At 45.6% G+C, this 8796-nt stretch overlaps 1 long non-coding RNA gene across 1 annotated transcript; it reads left to right on the forward strand.

Moving 5' to 3' along the window:
- The first annotated feature begins 700 nt into the window (after nucleotides 1-700).
- LOC138513122 (uncharacterized) lies at nucleotides 701-1697 on the forward strand. Its single transcript, XR_011281717.1, has 2 exons — nucleotides 701-957; nucleotides 1240-1697. It is a non-coding gene; the product is annotated as an uncharacterized lncRNA (long non-coding RNA).
- The last annotated feature ends 7099 nt before the right edge of the window (nucleotides 1698-8796 follow it).

Here is an 8796-nt window from a genome sequence, read left to right on the forward strand (position 1 = left end):
TGAAATGCACCATGAGGTGAAATGCACTGTGGAGTTGAAAGCTCCCCAGCTATAATGTTATGTTATGTATGCACCCCCAGTCCTTCTTTCCCGCCCCTCCTTGTAGACCTGCATTGCATTGCGGGGGGTATAGAGTGAAGGCATTAGGGACGGTATACAACTAAAAAATACCAAGAGCTCCATTACGAGGTTGGTGGTTTTGGGAATAAAATGTTGGTAAAGTCGCAATAATTTGATTACCTCACTTTACCACAATTCTCTGTACCTCCAAATCCCAAGTTTGGGGGCTGAGTGTAGGAAAACCTTGAGTACGTTCTTAACCTCTACCACTTCACCTACAAAAAATGAAGGGTTGAGATGGGTAATATTACCACCAGCGGAAAATCAAGGAGCCCGAAGGACTCCAGGAATGGAGGATCTACACGGCCATTCTGCCACTTGGAATCAGGTGGCTTTCTACTGTGATTGCGAGTGGCGGAAACGATAAATGAGTTTACCGAATTCACATTAAAAATACCGCCAAACTAGTAATGAGGCCTCTCTTCCCGTACCTCACTCCTACAATGTGAAATAAATAGTCCCGGTAGAGAGGATGCAATGCACCCCCGCTGTGCATTCGGACTTTCATAATGCCCCGCTGTGACGTCACAGCAGCAGCACGCAGCGCGTGGGATCGGGAAGGCACCCAGAGCACGGTGGCGTCGGCAGAGCAGCGCCGAGCACGCCTCTCTGCAGCGCGTCCTCCCTGCCTGGGTGACCTTGGCGGGGCCTTCCCGGGATGCCCGCCGCGGACACGCGCTCCTTCGCGATAAAGAACCGGGCGGGCGCGCGCCGCAAGCTGCTTTCCGCCATCCGCGGGGTTTCCAAGGTGACCTTTGCCTCTGTTTCAATTACGCGGCGGTGGCACCCCTTAACTATTCGGATGATGGAGAGCCGGCACTTTGCTATTTATGAGAGGTAACGTTTTCCAAACTGGGAGCGCGGGCGCGCGAGCTGGGAGAGGCACAGCGCGCGGGAGGCCATATTAATAATTTAAAAATAATACGCACGTATTGATGGGAGGGAAAGCGGCACCGCATGCTTGCCACAATGCACTCACCTCCCTGCCAGAGTCTAACCGTCCCTAAATAAGTACACACCATCTTAAGAGTCGGTGTGGCATTAGACTGAATCTTGCAAAAGTTCCTAAAATGGCAGCTTGCAGTGAAAATTCATAATCATCTTTCTTTTATTTTTTAGGTGGTGTCTAAGTGCTACATAGAAGCCAACACTATTGCATGGACGTCCAGATGGGTGAGAGATCAGACGGGAGGAGGGACACATGGCTCGTGGGTGTTCTTTGGTGTTTTTCCACCCCTAGATCGCCCATGGCCATTCCCACCCTCCAGCAGACGCAACATCTCGGCAGCAAGGGACGTCAGGGCGCAGGGTCCACTCAGGACACAGCTGCTCCAGGACTAATGCACACTGGCCAGACGACATTACCTGGGAAAAAAACAGATTGTTTTCAAGTTTTTCCTAAAAGCAGCGTGGCCTTCAAGCAGGCAGAGATGTGAAGGCAAGGCGTTCTGTAGCTTTGCAGACGGAGCAGCAAAGTAGTGACCTCCTGTCCCTGTCTCTCTCTCCCTGTCTGTCCTCCTCGTGGGATCTGTTTGAGCTAGCTCTTTCAAGCAGTAACATCAAACGTTTTACCAGTATTTGGCCTGTCAGTGTTAATTCAAAGCAGACATCTGAGAGTTAATGGCTTGATTGCAATTGTAAACAGCTGCTGCTGGTGTAATAGAAGTGCCTTAGTCAAGTGTTCCTTCAGCCACTTCAAAGATGTTAATGTTAAATGTATTTGTACCGCGCACAGTCACCACCGGAGTGGTCCCCAGGTGCTCTGGCGGATCTGAATAGGAGGGTGTGAAAAAAGGTGGAGTGAAGGGGGGGTTAGTATGGTGGAGTGGGAATAGGAAAGTGAGAGTTGTGATGTCCTGTTGGCAGCTTCAGTTGGGTTTGCACCGTTCGCTGAGCTTAATTCCGGTTTTCGGGTCGGTGCGAAATCCCCTGTGCTGTTGTGCCAGGTTATGTGTTGTTAGTCTGTTGCTGCAATGTGGTGACGTACGTGCAGATTGCTGTGCAGAGAAGTGGTTGTGTGAGTTTCGGTATGAGAAGTCCATACATAAAGTTGAGGTTTTAGAATTGGGTTAGCAGGCTTTCCTTACCTCTTTGTCTTTGCGTTTATGCGCTCAGCATCTGTGATTATCCTGTGTGATTGGAATTGTTGTTTGTCCGCCTAATTGGAGGAGTGGCAGTTGTCCTATGTATTACTCTAGTGGTATGTGTTTCTGGCTGATGCGGGCGTGTTCCCCCGCCCTAGGGTTGGCGATATTTAGGTTTGAGGATTTTTGTCCCTCCCTGCCCATTCCGTAGTGCCCCTTACCTACCTAAATTTCCTCTGTGCGTGCCCTTGGATTTGTTCCTTGCACTGAAGTACTGTTAAAAGCTAGAATTGGCAACAACAACCGTCTTGACTTGTAAATATGTATTAGATAGACATTTGCCAGGCGATGACATCACATGCCCGGTACTCACACCATTTTCCAGCTGTTGCCATTTTAGGGCTGGGTAGGAATTTTATGGCATGGCCTGACACAGGCCTATCCCATTCCTACACAAAAAACCTACACTGTTGGCTTTGCCAATGCTTGTTTTCACCAGGTCACCTTTCTTAGGCAGTTTTAATTAAACATATTGAAGACGAGGGTGGGCAACAGGGATGTCATTTAGGGGTCAACAGGGGTCGCACCTGCGACCACTGAGGTCTCCCTTGCTACACCTGTGGTCTCCCTTGCTACCCCTAAAAAAAAAAAGAAAAAAACAGAGTCACTTGTTCTTTTCGTATTAAAAAAAATAAAATAAACTGAGGCTCCGGGGCTGTGACCAGCAGCATGTGGCTCTTTGTTTCTGGAGTGGCTGGATTTCTGATAGCTATAGCTGGTGAGGTAGCTCAGTGGGCTGAGCGCGCGCTGTTGCAATGTGTGTTTGTGATCTGCAGGCTCGACTCCCGGCAAGGTCAACTCAGCCATTCATCCTGCTGATGTTGATAAATTAGTGCCAACATAGGTTGGTTGATATTGTATTTATATTTGTTTTATATGAATCGCTTAATCGTAAGTGCTACATAATGACACACCATTATCGTTTGGCCTTGGACGTCTGCTTGCATTCGCAGTCATTTGGTAATATGGGCCTATACGCGCTGATATTAATGATACTGAGCTTAGGGCCCTTTAGGAATGTGCATATGTAATGGATGGGATCACACAGATTTATTCTGAGTACAAGTAACCGAACCAACTCAGGAAGATGGCAAAGTACTATTTTATTAACAATTATCTAAAACAGGGAGTTTACAACGAACATCAACGGACGTACGTTCAGTCTCTCAGTGATCCTTTTACAAAACATAGACTTTATACCAAAAGTACATCAAAGGTGACATCATACTACGTGGCAATAATGAAAAACCTATCAAGGGTCGGGATTGTCTAAGGGGAACGTCTAAGTATATATTTCTATAGGGACTAGGATTGTGATTGGCTGCTCACTATCAGGTGGACAACCTATGCCTACCTCTAAAACATATAATCTTCAGAAACATTAGTTACACAGTTTCTCATTGGTCTCCAAACTATAAGGTCCTTCATTGTGTGGACGACTACAATTGGTTGGCACGCTTGTGCCATGTCTGAAACATTCGGTTCACTTATTAGCATGTAAGCCCAGACACAGGTGCAGGGAGATGGGCCTGACTCTACCCCCCCACCCAATTAGCCCAGTATCTCTCATTGCCCATGCCTAATGCCATGAAGATTGTCTTTGAACTTGGCCTTGCAAAGTTTCCTTGTCTTTAGAATATATGGGAGTGTTCTGGGACTCCAAGTCTGAACTCTATTCTCATCCTTGGCTCACGTCACACGAGACCACGATTTGGTCCATTTGCAGATTTTAAATGCTCTAAATGAATTAAACTTGGCACTCTTGGTGTTCTTTCCTTGCACCTTACCAAGGGATGATTCCTCCTCCACACGTTCGCTCATTTCCAGAATAGTTAGCTGACCTTGGCTGCTTCAGTTTTGACTGCAGGCCAGGCAGCCTTGTTTTGCAGCTCCACGATTCTGCTTATTCTTGCTGCGACACAGTTTTCCGTTCCTGCTTCATGGGTCCTGGCTTACTAAATTCATGATACCAATGTGCAGCTTCTATATAATGGCGGCTTCGCTTGCATTCTATTCACTGCGTATAGCCAGCTTCTACATGGTGACTTGGTCTACCTTACTTTTCAACATCTGTACATTTATTGAACGGTCGATTTTCTATAGCACTTTGTGCACGTGTAATTTTCTTCTTTTACATTTGAGAGTCCACTCGATTCGTTACTTCGTCATTAGTTTCTTTAGGGTCTTATACATTCTCTTTAGTCAGTATCTTGGGACGTCATGCAAACTCTGTATGACATCACTGGCTTCTTTTCTCTTCTCTTTCTCATATTCCTTCAGGGAGTTCCTCCCTTAAATTGTGATCACTTCGGGGATACATTCGCTAGGATTGTCTCAACGGGTATCTTCTTTCAAACACATGCTATGATATTGGCACAAATGTTGGTGTCAAACACGGCACAGTCTCAGGTCTCCAACATATGGCAGGAAGGGGGCAGGGTTTCCTGCAGACGCATGCAGCTGCTCCTCTTCAATACATATGTTGATCCATTCTTGTATAAATATATATCACTTTGCAGTGATATCGTAACCATATTTATCAAACTGTACTTAGAAACAAATCTGTGATGCCACTTCCTGTCTTGTCAAGGGGTGAAAGGTCATGTTCCATCATTTCCTGTGCTGTCACTTCGGGGTGGGGTCAAATGACATTGCTTCCTGTGATGTCACTTCGGGGTGGGGTCAAAAACCATCACTTCCTGTGATGTCATCAGAGGTCAAGGGCCGTATGATGTCACTTTCGCTACCCCATGGCATTTTGGTGAAGTGACATCCCTGGCGCGTAAACAAGTGGATGTGAAGCAAAATGGGGGATGAAGGTGAAGGCACACGTGTTTATGCATAGGATGAAATGTGTAGTCTTCCTGGAGTGTTAAAAACAAAACTGTACAGTAACTTGGATTATATAGCCTGGATTGTAGGGAAACATCACAAATACATAGTAAAATAGTTCAAAAACTTTGTGTTTTGGACTTTATATTGTGCAAACTTAGCTAGTGAACAAGAACGCACTGCACAGCAGAAGTTATAGTGATAACACAGTAATTTGGCCTTCCTCGTGCACATATGTGGGTGGGTAAACTGTGGATTCATCAGCTACACTTACCTCGATGACTGTTACGTTCACTCCTGTTAATCATATAACCAACAAATGCATAGATGTATGTGTATGTTTAGGGGGATTCGGTAGAGTGGGCGGTAGTGGGAGGAAGAGGAGAGGAGGGATATGGTGCGACTAAAGGTCAACGAGGTAAGATGCGGTTGATGAAACCACATAGAATTGTCTAGGTGGGATACCCACAATGTCTTTGCATCTGCTAGGTGTCAGTCTCAAAATCTGCAAAACCTCCCTTCCTTGGCCAGAACACTTCTTGCTTGCTGCCTGTCTAAAAGCATGCAAAAAGCTTGAAAATCTGACCCCCTTCCCTCAGCCCTGGCAGTGGAGTTCCTTTCTCTGAAGCTGATAGAGAAGGTACCCAAGGCGCCCTGTGCTACTATCTTCACGCCTCCCAGGCCTGGTCCTGACACCCATGCCTCTACGTCTGGGTGTCTGCTCGCCACTCTGCGCAATTTTGCAAATCTCTCAAAGCATGGCTCTTTAAACAACACGTGACCAAGGACTAATATCAATGGCCACACATATCGACACACAGACTTCACAGTACTGTGCTACTGTTAAAAGATGCCAGTCCATATGCTGGCTACACACACTCTGTGCAAAGCTTGCAGCTCTCGAGCTAGGTTCGTGCTTTAAACAATATAATTTAAAAAAAGGAACTCTCTGACACGCTCAATATCCTGGCACCTATTTTCAAGAAGAGGAAGAACCCCACCCCCGGAATGTAATGGCTGATATGACTCAGACCTCACCCTCATGAAGAGATGAAACATAGTTTATGACGGCACTGGTGTAAATCTAAGATCAAGGGAGACAAGCTGGCATGCCGACGTATGGTAAGTGAAGGTAAGTGATCTTATATAGCTTCCCATAATGTTGGCCTCGCTGGGTGTGGCTCTGTAAAATAAAGCGGGTGGGAGGGGTTAGTGAGCTAGCATGGAAGGCACGTGCTGTCGATGACCGCATGTCGGAAGCACCCGTTGCCGGTGTGCTGGTGTGGAATGGATATCAATCAATTTTTGGCATTGATTAATAACTTATTCCATCATTTAAAATGTACATTAACATCGACGAATAAAGAAAATTTAATTTTACATTTGATCATTAAAGTGCAGCATGATCGTTTAGCTGTTAGTAAACCTACTAATCAAAACACTACATTGAAATTTGATATTTTTTACTCGACCGTCAATGAAGAGATCCAGATCTGTGGATAGATCTCAAACCCCCAGCCCCCCAAAAAAAAGCAAAGCAGATTTATTTATTTATTTATATATAGGAGGATCCATGCTCTTTTGATCCCTAAACAACGCACAATAGATAAGAAATCAGGTTTGATGGGAAGTCGTGAGCTTCTTACAATGGGGTGAGTTTGAGGGACATTCTGACCAGGTTGTGGCGGGAGAGGAATAAATGGAAGAGTCACTGGTACATAAGTAGACAGACATAGATTAAGGACAATCAACATTAGAAAGAGAAGAAGGACCAACTGGTATCTGTTGTGGTGAGTATAGTAATGATATCGACAACATTATGCCAAAGAAATGGCACATACTCAAGTTGAATGCACCATCCATGGAACTGCGCCCATCCTTGAAACGTCCCTTTTATTAGATTGAGACACATTTTAGCGTAGGCCAATAGGCAACCAGCAGAAAGGAATAACTATTTATGAACTTCCAGGGGTTTACTATCCATCTCAGGGCACCGTCTGTGTGGCAGTTGCAGCGCGTGTAGACGCAAAGAGAATGTTTTGCACATCAAGGAAAGGACTGGAGGTTAAAAACAAACCATTTGCAAAAGAAAAAAGTTTGAATAATATAGTGCAATGCCTGTGGGACAACATGAATGGAAGCAAAACAGCAAGAGCCGTGAATAAAATAATTATTCAACACAGAGCCAAGAGTCGAACAAAAACCTTGGCAGCGCCCACAGTCCACAGTTTTTAGAAAATTACATCATGCTCCAGAAATGCATAGGTTAAAGGTGGCGGCGGGAGTCACTTACCTTGTTTGTAAGTTTTATCTGCTGCTCCACAACTGTTTTGTGCTTCACAGGAGATACTTTCATTGGCCCTCCTTGACGCAAGTGCGTACCAGCCACCCCTCTTTTCTCTCTTTGCGACTTCAGCTGACGTCAGTCCAAATTGTGGTACAGTTAGAGACCAAGGATCCTTCCCCAGTGACCTAGCATTGTGGCGTCTCCAGCCCCCCTCCTTCCAAGGTACAGCCTATCAAGTACTGGATAACCCAGAGACATGCACCCTGCACTTTTGTGAGGAAAGAAAGCTCCTTGAGTTGCCATAGTGGAGCCCTCAACAAAGGATGTGCCCTGGGAGACCACCCACTTTGCCCGTGCCTAAGGCTGGCCCTGTGAACATAGCCTCGATGATCTGCATTGCTGGGCCATTGAGAAAGGACAGAAGAATTTGGGTGGGGCCTTCCTTAAAGAAAAATTGTCTAGTAATAGCAGTGAATCATTTGTATAGCGCCTTTCACCATTTGTATGGCCACAATGTGCTGTAGTTTGAATGCCCTCGGGGGACCAGAGTCTAGGTATGGGAAGCTCGAGGTGGTATTACTATGCCTGTGTGCCATTGTTGAGCTGGCATGTTGATGGGTGTAGAGGAGTGTAGAGAGGGTATACGAGAGCTCTAGAGTCATTACCTGTGCAGCTACCTATCACATTTTTGTCGTGAACAGAAGCTGCCTTCTTATGTCAGAGGTGCTGTGCAAAGAGTCTTTGAGTGGTGTATGATAGCAGATGCGTACGTTCCACTAGAATTCCATATGCACAGAGTGCAACGAGGTTCAACACATTGGCTAATTCTAACAGTTATCTAGACTAGACACATTGGCTTTACTCCAAATCACCTAGGTTGAATCAGTGGCTAAATTCTACAGGTGCATGAATTCAGAGCTGAGTTACAGTGTACAAATATTTTGGGAAGTCCTTAGCTGGTTACATACACTTCGACTCAAAGAGGACAAGTACTGCGTCTAATGTCCAACCGAATTTAAACAATTGCTGTGTGCTGAAGCCCCTAGAATCAAAACATTTGTGGTGTGTGCAAAAGTCCCCCGATGAAAACAATAGCTGAGTGCTGATTCCCCAGGTAAAACCGAATCTCTGTGTGCTGGAGCCCTCAATTCAAAACGGTTGTAAAGCGCAAATGTGCCTAGATTCTATACATTTGTGGCATTTGGGTGCCACTGGAATCAAAACTTGCGGCCCCCCGATTCAAGAACGTTCACTGTGTAATGAATGCACCTAGCTTCAAAGATCAGTATGTGACAGATCTCCTAGATTCAAGACACTCAGATTGTCTAGGCAAGAACAATTCTGGATGTACCACCCAAAAAGTTGTGTGGAGGGCCTCAATGATTTAGAGGAATGGCACTTAATAGGCTGCAT

Source organism: Ambystoma mexicanum, chromosome 12 (genome assembly GCF_040938575.1).
Source record: "Ambystoma mexicanum isolate Mex_15411 chromosome 12, UKY_AmexF1_1, whole genome shotgun sequence".
NCBI lineage: Eukaryota > Metazoa > Chordata > Amphibia > Caudata > Ambystomatidae > Ambystoma > Ambystoma mexicanum.